This window comes from Parasteatoda tepidariorum, chromosome 6 (assembly GCF_043381705.1).
Source record: "Parasteatoda tepidariorum isolate YZ-2023 chromosome 6, CAS_Ptep_4.0, whole genome shotgun sequence".
Classification (NCBI taxonomy): domain Eukaryota; kingdom Metazoa; phylum Arthropoda; class Arachnida; order Araneae; family Theridiidae; genus Parasteatoda; species Parasteatoda tepidariorum.
Window position 1 is genome coordinate 92,578,762 of NC_092209.1, and position 12,048 is coordinate 92,590,809.

Consider the following 12,048-nt stretch of genomic DNA (forward strand, 5'->3'; position numbering starts at 1 on the left):
TTATTTTTCGATAATGTAACACATCACAAAATGAAATGATCCATATTAATTATATTTATTCTAATAGAACTTAGAGAATGAGACAGTTAAATAATTAAAAAACAACCTGCTATTAATTACGTATGAAACTCTTTTTTGATTAAATAAAGCTGAAAGTCGGAAAAATATATTTACTTAAACCTTCTTTACAGTGGATAATATTCCACAAACTGGTGGTTTGAGGGAGGTATAAGTCAGAAAGTGTCGAACGATGCACCGCGTTCTCGAACAAACGTATATCAAATTTGCTGCGAATCATTTGAGAATCGCCCATTTGTATTTACAAGATAAAGCAAGATATAAATCTGCACTAATAGAAAATATATTTTGCCCCTGTGTGCATTTACAGCAGATCACCGAAGTCAAGCATCACTGTCTGCGGTCAGTGTGCAGGTGGGTGAACACTTGGATCAGTCTGCGAAGGGACCGAGGGTGTGCGGTATGGGTCCTCGTTAAACTGTTCCATCGTAAAGTGCTCGCTCGACTTCGTGTGCAAGTCTTCGGGCTACCGAAGTGGGGGTGCCATCCCCTCAGCGGAGGATCAAAATTACGATGGCATGTTCTCGGATCATCCTCAGGGATGTTTTCCAGATCGTCGCCAATAGCTATAGTGCGAAGAATTTTAGATTGGTATTTTGGTGTAAGAAAAAAAGACAAAAACTAAATGTTTCGGTAAGTAGCTTATATTATATTTTGATAGCTTTACTTCATTTCTAATTAACTGTTAGTTTTTACCCAGAAAAATGTTAGTTGAAGCATCTAGAAATCAGCTAAAATGTATATTTATTTTTGCATTATTCTAAATACTTTAAATTTCTGAATGAAGCATATTATGCGAAACAAGTACCTGATTTCGGGCGTTAATGGAAGACTTTAACACACCTTAAAATTTTGCAGCATGTCAACGTATTTATGTACTTTTTTTTTAATTTTCTGTACATGCTATATTCTTTGATAATATGCGTCTCAAAATCACATGATTTTCCTCTTCTGTTACCATGGTTACGAATACTTCCCCCTATAAAACTTCCTTCCTCCTTAAAATTATAATTTACACTATACCTCACTCCACAATTCAAAATTATAGCAAAAGGTCTTATAGGCCTTACTACTTCTCACAACGTAAATTTATTTTATTTACTTATTCACAAGTATATGCAGGTTTGAGTGCTATATGCAAATACTCACCTCAAATAGGAGAACAGATACCACAAACGATAAAGGGACAGCACAACGATATACCCAAAGGTGGAGGCCAACCTGGACGAGCAGTTTCATCCACCAAACGCTGTGCAAAGCGTTGAGGTAGCGGGTTCGAATCCCGCTGTTACCCTGGATGTATCTTCGCGCTGTCCCTCTGAGTATTGTGCTATCTGCTCTTCCAGTTGACAAAAGTTTAGAAGCTTAAATTGAGCACACAGGCCTGCAAATTTATGTAAAACCAATAAGCCCATGGGTGTGTTGGGATTTAAACTCTGTACCTCAATGCTTCTGATCATTTCGTGGTAGGTTGATACTCCTCGCAGGCTAATTTAGCATCTCTTTATTATTGCTTTATTGAACTTGCATACATTCGCAGGCTTATTTGCTCAATTTAAGCTTGTAAACCTTTGTCAAGTAGAAGGACAGATAGAACAATTTAGAGAAGGACGTCACGACGAATACATCCAGGGTTAGGAAGGGATTCGAACCAGCTACCTCAACGCTTCACACTGCGTTTGACAGGCGGTACCGCTCGGCCAGGGAGGCCTCTTAGCATCTCCGCAAATTTGAAAGTAAAGAAGAAAAAAAAAACAGTGGACGGAAGCGTTCTCACGTGAAGTAGTCGTTCTATAAAAGCGATTCATTTTGTGTTTCTTTTCTTTCTGTACAAAACACTGTATCTTTTGAGTGTACGGAAAAGTGTGTTGTGTTTCTAGGTTTATGATCAAACTTTGGATGGGCGTTTTCGCTTCGTCGTAGTTTATTTCTCTTGTAAGTTTGTTTTCTTTTATACTCTTGGTTATTTAGTAGTGTATATGATTGTTTAATTAAAGCTTTGGAACATCCAAATCAATACAGTTGAATACTTCTTTTAAAATGTCATTTCACTTTAGTCTTGCTACCTTACAACTTAAACTTATTGTTCTAAATTCTTGATTAATCCATTAATTAAAAGGCTTTTTATCTATTAATATAAAGAACTTATCTATTAATTAAAACTTAAAATATCTATTCTGAAAGTTTTGGTCTTAATAAAAAGTTTGAAAATCTCGATCGTCTATATCTATTCATTTGGGAACCGTTTATTGGTTTATATTTTGCCATTGCTGTGCTTAAACCAAATTTTCGGAGTTTTATTTTTGTTTCTTTATCTTTAAATATATTCTTGAATAACTCAGTCTGCGTCTAACATTTTTAAAATGGGTAAGGGTAATTTTATCAGTTACTAATTTTCATTTGAGTAGCTGAAATGTAACAAACTTAATTGTGACTTAATTACGTAGAATAATTTTAATTCCAACGTAGTTTGTAGCTCAAATTTTACATATTTTTACATAGAAAACTTTTTCACTTAAATTTGTGCGTGAAGTCTATAAAATTTAATCTCCTAATTAACACTAAATTGAATAATGTACTTTTTCTATAAATTATAAATATATTATTAACTATGTACACCGACAAAACTTTTAAGCCAATTTACAGGTAATTTGTCCTTTATTTAATGTCGTTGGGATTTTTATCGTTTTATTTCTGTGCTAATATTAAAGGTAAAGTCACTTATTTCATTATTGATTATATGATCACGATTTGATATTGTAACAAACTTAAAATAATTCAAAGTTTAATAAGTGAAACACCTGTAATATCCTCAATTTATACATTTTTATCTTCTCAGTTTATTCTTAGTTTATCGATTGCTCTAAGTTAATTCTAACTAAGTTTACTAAATTTTGTAGTAATATCTAAGCTAGTTTAAGTTTCCTAAACATTTTTCTAGCAAATTAAAGTGTGTGTTATTTTTTACAGAACTCATTCCTGAAGAATGAATAACTATTAGAATAGTTGAGCATCAAATTGCCTTCCGGTTGAAACAAAGACGGTTCGAGTTCAGTTTGGAGTTTCTGAAAGCAGGTCGTAATGCTTATTTTATATTTAAACTGTATTTTCATAATAACTAAGAAATGCTAAACCAATAATGTCACTTTTCCAATCGATCGAATTTAGATCGAATTTATGTTTTTAAAATATTTTTAGTATTGGAGACTAAAATTACTTTGCCGGTATAAAAATTTTAAGTTGTGGATAATTCAATTTCATTTTGAATATTAAATTCTGTTAATTCAGTTCAGGGACTAGTTAAAACTTGAGCTTTCTAAGTACTCGCAATGTGGTCAAAATTTAGATTCACCATTTTATTTGGAGACAAAATGGTGGCATATTTTCACAACTGGTTCTGAAGTTCAGAAACTTTATTCAATTTATTTAAATGCAAATTGGGCCATATTTTTATTCAGCTACCCTTTGACCAATGTGGTATTAGAATAATGGTCACTGTTATGCAATAGATTTAATCCTACTAGAAATCGTAAAAGTTTCTCCCTTCGCCCCATACTAATTTCATAAAATACTGTAAAACAATCTGGTAACTTAACCGCTAATATACTTTTATTTTTAAAATTATTTTTAATACTGTCTAGTAAGAATGTTACTAGTCTAGACAGTACTTGTAAAACAAAGGTTCAAGAAAAAATAGGGCTGCAAGGAAACTTGTTTTGACTCTTTCTCGAGTAATAAAATGAAAGTTAGTGTGTATATGCCAGCAACAAATTTATCTGAATAATTTTAGCAATAACGATAAGAAATTCTGTTTTATTTTAAAAGTATGCAAATTGCAAAAACATATCTACTTTTATTTTTAATACTGTCTAGTAAGAATGTTACTAGTTTAGACAGTACTTGTAAAACAAAGGTTCATGAAAAAATAGGGCTGCAAAGAAATTTTATAAAGTTGTTTTGACTCTTTCTCGAGTAATGAATAGTGTGTATATACCAAAAAGAAATTTATCTGAATTATTTAACTAATAACGATACAAATTTTGTTTTATTTTAAAAGCCTGCAAATTGCAAAAACATATTATTTGAATCAAAGTTAGGCTATACTTTTAATTACGGCAAATCAGCTTGACATTCTTGGTGAATCAGCTACGTCGCCAAGTTGCTCACCACAGCACTTGTAAAAGCAGGACTAAAAACGTTTTTGCATGTTTAGCAGAGGCTGCAAACGTAATTTTTTTTTTTAAAAATCGGATGCAAACTCCTAATATTGTTGCAGCGATTCTCATCAACATTAATAGATTCAAAAATCGCTTTTAGAAAACCAATTGAAAGCGAAGATGAAGTTGAAAAATTTTAAAATTGTCTTTCTTTTTTTAGGAGAGAAAATAAAAAATTTTTCTGAAATAATACAAATGCAAACTTAGGTTTCACTTAAAAGTAATTTGTATTGTTTTTGTTATTAAAAAAACAAAGTAATTAAAAATTCTAGATATAAATAACCTGTTTATAACCTCCAGATTGCTTTGATGTAACTAAAATATTAAAGTACATGACATGAGTTGATAAATTTGTGTTGACAATTTTTGTATAGAACTTTTGCATATGGAAGTTTTTTTTTTTTTTATTCTTGGTTCTTGACGGAAGGAAAGGAATAATATCACATTTTATCATCTTATCTTTATTGTTTTAAAATAAAGCCTCGCAGTTTAATTTTAGTTTATTTTTATATTGGTTGTCAATATAAACATGTATATGCAAGATTTAAACTAAATGTAAAATTCTAGCACATTTCCTGAGTTTTGATTTATGTTTTTACTTTGCTTGATCTTATTCCAGATTTTTCTCAAGAAAATAAATTTCTCATCTCTCATTAAGTCTTCATCTCTCATTTGAATTTATAATTGCTTATTAAAATAGTATTTATAACTCAAAATTTAAAAAAGCGTTATGTTGGTGTTGCGAAATTGCGAATGAAAAAATATAGAATTTCTTCCCACAATTTTTTATACATAGTGTTCGATTGTGATATATTGAGATCGTATTATTCTTTTTGTATAATTCATGATTTAAGCCATGGATTAGCCAAATGTTTTAGTATAGTATAATTTGGCTGCAGGTTTAGCTTTCTTCTGTGTCAAGTGTCAATAACAATACATAAACTAATCTTGCAGGTTTTGAAAACTGTTATTAATTCTTTCCAAATATTTTGAGTAGCCAGCTTAGACTCTGTTGATAATGAACATTCGAAGTGCAAATATTCATATACAATTTGCATCAATTATCAAAAATTTACAAAGTATATATGTATAGATAATTTAGTTCAATGTTAATTTTAATATTATGTAAAAGCTTATTAAAATTAAATATTCTGAAGAAAATCGTTATAAGAAAGAAATTGTGAATTTTTGAATATTCGTTTTCATTTAAACATTGCAGTTTAACAATTCTCCTGTGTTTTATAGCTATCTAGAGATGCATCATGTATATTCTAAAATATTAAAAATATCTAATAAATGTTATATTTGATGCTTTATTTGAGAATTTGAAATTTTCGGATTTCAAAACCTGTTTTCTTATAGCTTAATGAAAATTGAATACTTTTTTGGTTTAATTTTTCGTTTTAAAGATATTTTCATAATAAAACCCACTAAAATGAATACCAAATTTAAACCAACTAATAAAATAGTTGAAAATTACTTGGTATTTCCTTCAGAAATGGAAGAAACTGAAATAAGTCGGACAATTGTTCAGTAATAAACCAACAACGTTTACCAATTTATTAAATTGTTTATAATTATTCTGTAATTTGTGACTAAAAATTCAGTAATTAGTGAAAAAATGCAGCAGTTATTGAATTCTTGGGTCTACTTCATAAAGTTAATTGACTAATAGTGTGCAATAATAAAATTTATACTAAGAAATCTCTTCACCTTATCTGAAAGTTATTTAGAACATTCATACTTAAAAGTATTTAGTAATGAATTGAAAATTGTGAATACAATATGACCTTCGTATTTATTGATTATGATTAATATGTAATTTGTCCATTTAATTGCATCTATAAGATATGATGGAAATGTTCTGACATTTCTTTGTATAAATATATAAAAAATGAGTTCTACTGTGCTTTTTTACATAAAACATTGGAGGAAACTATATATTTTTAATTTTTATTTTAAGAAACTCGCAAATTTTTCCAAGTCGGTGCTCTCTCTTGTTCTCTTATTTCATAATGAGGTATTAAATACGTTGGAAATTTAATCACTTCATTAAACTTGATAGCTATTAAGAAATCTGTTTTAGTATTATTAGAAAACTGTTTTAGTATTATGAAGTCGTATACAGATATTAAGAAATATCTAAGTGCTTAATACAGCTTTCACAATAAACAGCTCTGCATCTTTCAAAATAATAATTGAGTTTCTAGAAAATTCAGCGACATTGTGATAAATTTGAAGTTCGATTAAATTTCTGTTTTTCGGACAGGAAAATATGTTAATTTAAATAAAATAGCATCGCAATCAACATCAACCATGCACCTACTAAAGCCAGCCAGGTTTATCTGGCCCGCGGGTAGAATTTCAACTTGCCAATTCATTTTCTTGTCTACTTTGTTTAAAGTTATTTTTGTTATTTCTATTTTAACAGTACTGATGACCTTTTATTTTCTCTATTTTTGTTCTACAAAACATTAATTGATTAAAATAGTTAGCTCAAAAAGCTTCAATTGGTAAAACGTCGAAAGCAGAAGTTCTTTATAGAGTAGCCGTAGATTGGCGCCCCCTGAAGCAGTTGTTTCTAAGTATGCCAAATTGAGTTTTACAAATCATTTTCAAAAGCTAATTTCCCAAATTTAATATTTCGTGCTCAGAAAGTGAGTGCTATGTTTGCTTCAATTTATGTATGTGAACAAGTGTTTTCAACTATGAACCTTTGTAAAAAATCATTGCACAAGTAGACTAACAGAGAAACATTTGGCCTCGTGCCTTAAAATAAATAAATCTCACTTGGAACCTCAATATATAGATCTTTTAATAATGAAATCTCAACTTAATTCATCTCATTAAATATTTAAATTAAAACTTGTATAGTTTTTTTTTTATTTTGGATGTTTTTACTGGACCCACCAAACTTTTCTCTAAATTTTTTGCCCTCTACCAAAAAAATGTGCCCACCCCTGTCCTGGACCAACAAAACAGGTTGCACGCTGCTATACGATAAGGTATGAAGCATTAATAGGTAGGATTACCATATTTAAGGTTTTAAAAGCGTTTATTGTTGACCGCCCCAAGCGGTGCCTAAGGCGTGAGTCCTTCCTGGAGTGCAGCCGGCCTCTGAAGCGGGTTTGCGGCTTTTCGGGGCCACTGCGTAGAACTACATCCCCCACTGGAGATCCGAAAGACATAAACCACAAATAAGAAGCGTTAAACGCAATTATGAACATGTATCTAAATACAAATCCCATTTCAGATTTCTGTGCAGAAACCTCTGTAAATCATTGGCTTGATTGTGGAATTGGCAAACGTCATATTTGATTCAATTAAAAAAAACGCATTACCCTCGGATAAATTGACATTCCCGATAACTTGACTTTTGTCATTTAAATTATTTCATGAAATAAATACTAGGTTACTATTAGTAACCTACTATTACTGTATAATGTAATCCTAGTATTTGTAATCCTAGTTACTACTAATTCATTGTGCAATTTATATAGATGTTTGTAATAAATAAGAGAATTATGTTTTTATTTAGAGGTTAGTTTCAAATGAGGACGGGTACATTGTTGGACATGCCGTCCTCAGGGACGGGTAAAATTTCTGAGTTTTTTCGAGCCCTGACTATAACCTTTTTATGTAGCCTTTTTTTTCTCATGTTGCTAAAATAATTCTGAGATTAAATTAAGAAAATTAATTTAGCATTTCACATAGAATTATTTGTCAAAACCATTTTTTTAAACTGGAATTTGAAAAGAATGTCTTATTGTAAAGAATTGGTATTAAACATGAACCGATAAGTAAAAGTTTATAAATTATGTGATGAAAACTAGAAATAAGCTAGGTGAATAATGACAAAATGGAGAACTAGTTAGTGAAAATAGTCCCCCTCCCTCTTTGACAAACGTTAACTTTACAATTATCCACATTTATGTAAATAAAGCACTTCAATTGGTATTTTTAGAAGGCACCTGAAGGTAGCCATGCGAATAATTAGGTAAGATAATAGTTTACCATTTAAAAATGAACGAAGTAGTCCCACGGCCCTGTGTCAAATGTTAAATTGGTTTTACTATTCTAAAAATATTATAAATATACGGCAGCTCCATACAGTGCGTTGGTTGTTATCAGTTTAGTTAACTTCAGTTATACAGGGTGTTTATAAAGTCGCGGACCCATTTTGATGACTCATAAAATAATAAAGATCGATTAAAATTAATAACATAAATGGTTTGATAGACTCAAAAAGTTTCATGACCCTTGTCAATGAACTTCCACGTGTGCCCCCTTTGTCGCAGGCAAAATATCAAGTCGATAGTCAATTTCAGGCCAGGTAGCGGCAAGCATGTCTGCATCCACAGAGGCTATTGCGGTTGTAATTCTGGCTTTTAGGTCATCAATGTTCGACACGATCCTCCTGTAAACATTGTCCTATATAAATCCCTAAAGTAAAAAGTCCAGCGGGGTTATATCGGGTGATTTAGGAGGCCAAGGAATTGGACCTCCCCCAATCTATCTTCCTGGAAAAAGGTCATTCAAGGAACTACGAACGATGATACCCCCATGAGGTGGTGCACCATCTTGTTGCAAAAAAACACGTGGCTAAAGCTCTTCTAGTTGTGGAAATATGAAGTTTTCCAACATGTCTAAGTATACGACTGATGAGACAGTCTTTTCTGTAAGAAGGGCCCAATGACTCGGTCGTGCATTAGTCCACACCACACATTAACCTTTGGGGAATCCCTTTGTGGCTCAGGGTGTTCATGGGGGTTTTCAGATCCCCATATGCGCACATTATGGCGATTAACAATGCCAGAAACAGGAAACATGAAAGGATGCTTCGACGGAGAACATTATGCGCTTCAGAAAATCAGCATCTTCTATCCTTCCAACTTTATCTGTTGCAAATGCCATCCTCCTAGGCCTATCATCAGTTTCCAAACCTTGAACAATTTGAGCTTTGTATGCATGTTGTCTTAACTTTTTCTTAATAACCTTGTGCACCGTCGAAATTGACATATCCAATTTTCTTGCCGCTGATCTCACAGATCTTCTAGGATTGTCTAAAAATGTCTGTCTGACACGCTTAACGTCAAAATCACTTGTGCAGGGACGTCAGGAACTTTTCTTATCTGCGATACTTCCAGTTTTTAGAAAATTCTTTTTCCATCGCAAGATGCTGCTTTTGGATGGAGGATCTTTTTGGTAAATTCTTCTGCAGTTTCTCAGTGCTTGCACGATCTTTTTCGTTTCTATGAACCACAATAAAATCTGTGCTTTCTCTTGTGGTGTATGCATTCTCCTTAATATCTGCTCGAATAAAACATCACACAGAAAAGGACGACGTAGAACAAACACATCAAAAGTAAACATAACATTGTAATAGTTGCCAAAAACAAGAGAGAAAAATGCAATTAATAAGTAGACGATATTTAGAAAAGTACAGATATTTAGACTGGAAAATGAAATTTTCTGAAATTAACCACACGCGCAGACGATATTTACAAAAGTAAAAATATTCAAACCTGAAAATTAGTCATTCCATCAATAAATGCGATAAGTTTGTTTATATCTTCATTATTTTATGAGTTATTAAACATCAAAATGGGTTCGGTAATTTGTAAACACCCTGTATTATACTCTAGAAAATAAGGATATTTAATTTTTTTAATTTTTGTTAGTAGCACTTGTTAAACATTTCAAGAATAAAGATAAATTCAATAACGAAAAACTACAAATGTTTCGGTGAATTTTTCTTCGTAAATCGCTCGTTCTATTTTAAATTAAATTTTTTGACATAATATGCAAAAATTATGCGATCCCAAACTAAGTTATTTCAAATTTCGTAGGCAAATAAGTATCCTTCCTCCATTAATTTTGCTTGCAATTACAAAAATTCTTTTTATTTCAATTAGCTTCGATTTTAAACTATTTAGTTTAATAAATGCGCTTTCAAAAGCGTGACTTAAAGTCGTGGATTCAGATAGTCTCATTTCCTCAGTCCATTTTTGAGTTTGCCTCACGTAATGATTCGAGATATTTAAAAAATAGGCAATTAACAAAGTTTTTCAATATACACTGTTAGCAAGCAAATATATTTTAAATATTTGAGAAAAAAATCGTCAGCAGCTAAATTTATAACAGTGGCTAAACCAGTGAGAAATAAATTTAAATTCCAAATTTCACTTCCAAACAATGTAATTAAAAAATTTTAAACTATTTAGGATTGGTGACCGAAACTATTCCTTTTTGTCGATTTAAAAGTTTCAGGTTGCTAATAAATTTCACTTAAGAACTTATTAACCTTTGTCAATTAGGCTCAGAGCTCCAGTTTAAATGTGAGCATTCAAAGGTACTCGTAATGTGGTAAGTATATAGATTCACCATAATTATATTTGTCGACAAAATAGTGCCATAATTGGTTCTGAAGTTACGAAACTCTTTTTGCTTTATCTAAATGCATAGTGAGCCTTACGATTTTGCAATCCTTTGGCCATTAAGGCCTTAGAACAGTGTTTTCCATACTTATGCATTTTGTGTACCCTTTCTAAATTTTTCACAACGCTGTGTACCACCGATAAAAAAATGAATGTATTTTTTTATAAATATGTTTCTTTTTCTTTGGTACAAAGTTTTGTTAATAAGTTTATTTCAGAGTTTCTGTTATTTGCATCAGTGAGAACGTTGATATTGTTTTTGCTGTGATGAAAAAATCGCACGAAACTTAAAAATCGCAACTGGCTGTTGACACCATTCATTATTGACTGTTAACTCATCAAAAAATAGGTAATACAAAGATACGTAATTGTAAATTTTCACGGCTAGATTTGTTTTTAAAAAATTTTTTTTTGAGATTTTCGTTTGTTGCAAGATATTTGGCATGAGAACGCGTACCCCCGCTAAACTGCTCCCGCACCCCTGGGAGTACGCGTACCACACTTTGGGAAACACTGCCTTAGAATAATGGTCACTTCTGGGGCTGTAGATTTGAGCCTTCCTTTATCTCTTTATCGAATGAATCCTGAACTTGCGTGCAATGCTTGCGTATAGAGCATTTTTATTTTAATTTCCCGTCCACAATTGAGGTTAGATTTTTACTTTAACATTTCATAAGGGCTTTTTTCCTAATGCTGCTAAAACAGTTTTGGGATATTTCTTTTATTTACTATTGAGATTAATTTAAAAGAATTCATTTAGAAGAATTACCTAAAATTTGATTACTAGAACAATTTTTGTGGTGGAGAGGTGAAATTTTAAATGCTGTAAAGAATTACTGTAAAGAATTCGCTTTCTATATGAACTTTAGTGCTATATTGGGCACCCCTTTTTGACCACATGCTAACCTTTACTGATACATACATTTCTGTAAAACACTTTTTTCTTGTATTTTCTGTAGGTATGAACAGGTCGCCATAGAAATAATAATTAAAATTATAGTTTCGCACAGGCATTTAAAGAATGAACAAAATTGTCGGTTAAATTGGACTTAATATTCTAAAAATGTGATAAACATGCTCCATCCCGTACGTAGGTTGTTATCGGTTTAGTTATATTATACACTAAAAAATAAAAGAAGGTAAATTTTCAAAAATTGCGTTACAAGCATTTGTTTTTTGCATTTTAGGAATAAATTAAGGAAAAACATTTAGTCTCAGTGAATGTTGTTTAAATTTTATTTTTTTGCTCGTGTAATTTTAAATGAAATTTTGCGAGATATAATATTGGGTTAATGCATAAGTTCTCGCATTTTTTT

The 12,048-nt window shown here is 31.3% G+C and overlaps 1 protein-coding gene and 1 long non-coding RNA gene across 3 annotated transcripts in view; one reads left to right on the forward strand and one right to left on the reverse strand.

The window, feature by feature from the left end:
• LOC107456107 (uncharacterized) overlaps positions 1-12,048 on the reverse strand; it is a 90,771-nt gene that overhangs the window by 21,626 nt on the left and 57,097 nt on the right. The gene's annotated exons all lie outside the window — the stretch shown is intronic.
• LOC107442030 (uncharacterized) overlaps positions 1,901-12,048 on the forward strand; it is a 19,407-nt gene continuing 9,259 nt past the window's right edge. The window contains exon 1 of one of the 2 annotated variants that reach the window (XR_011637106.1): positions 1,901-2,013. This is a non-coding gene — a long non-coding RNA (uncharacterized lncRNA). The remainder of the gene's footprint in view (positions 2,014-12,048) is intronic. The other variant, XR_011637107.1, reaches the window with a different exon arrangement.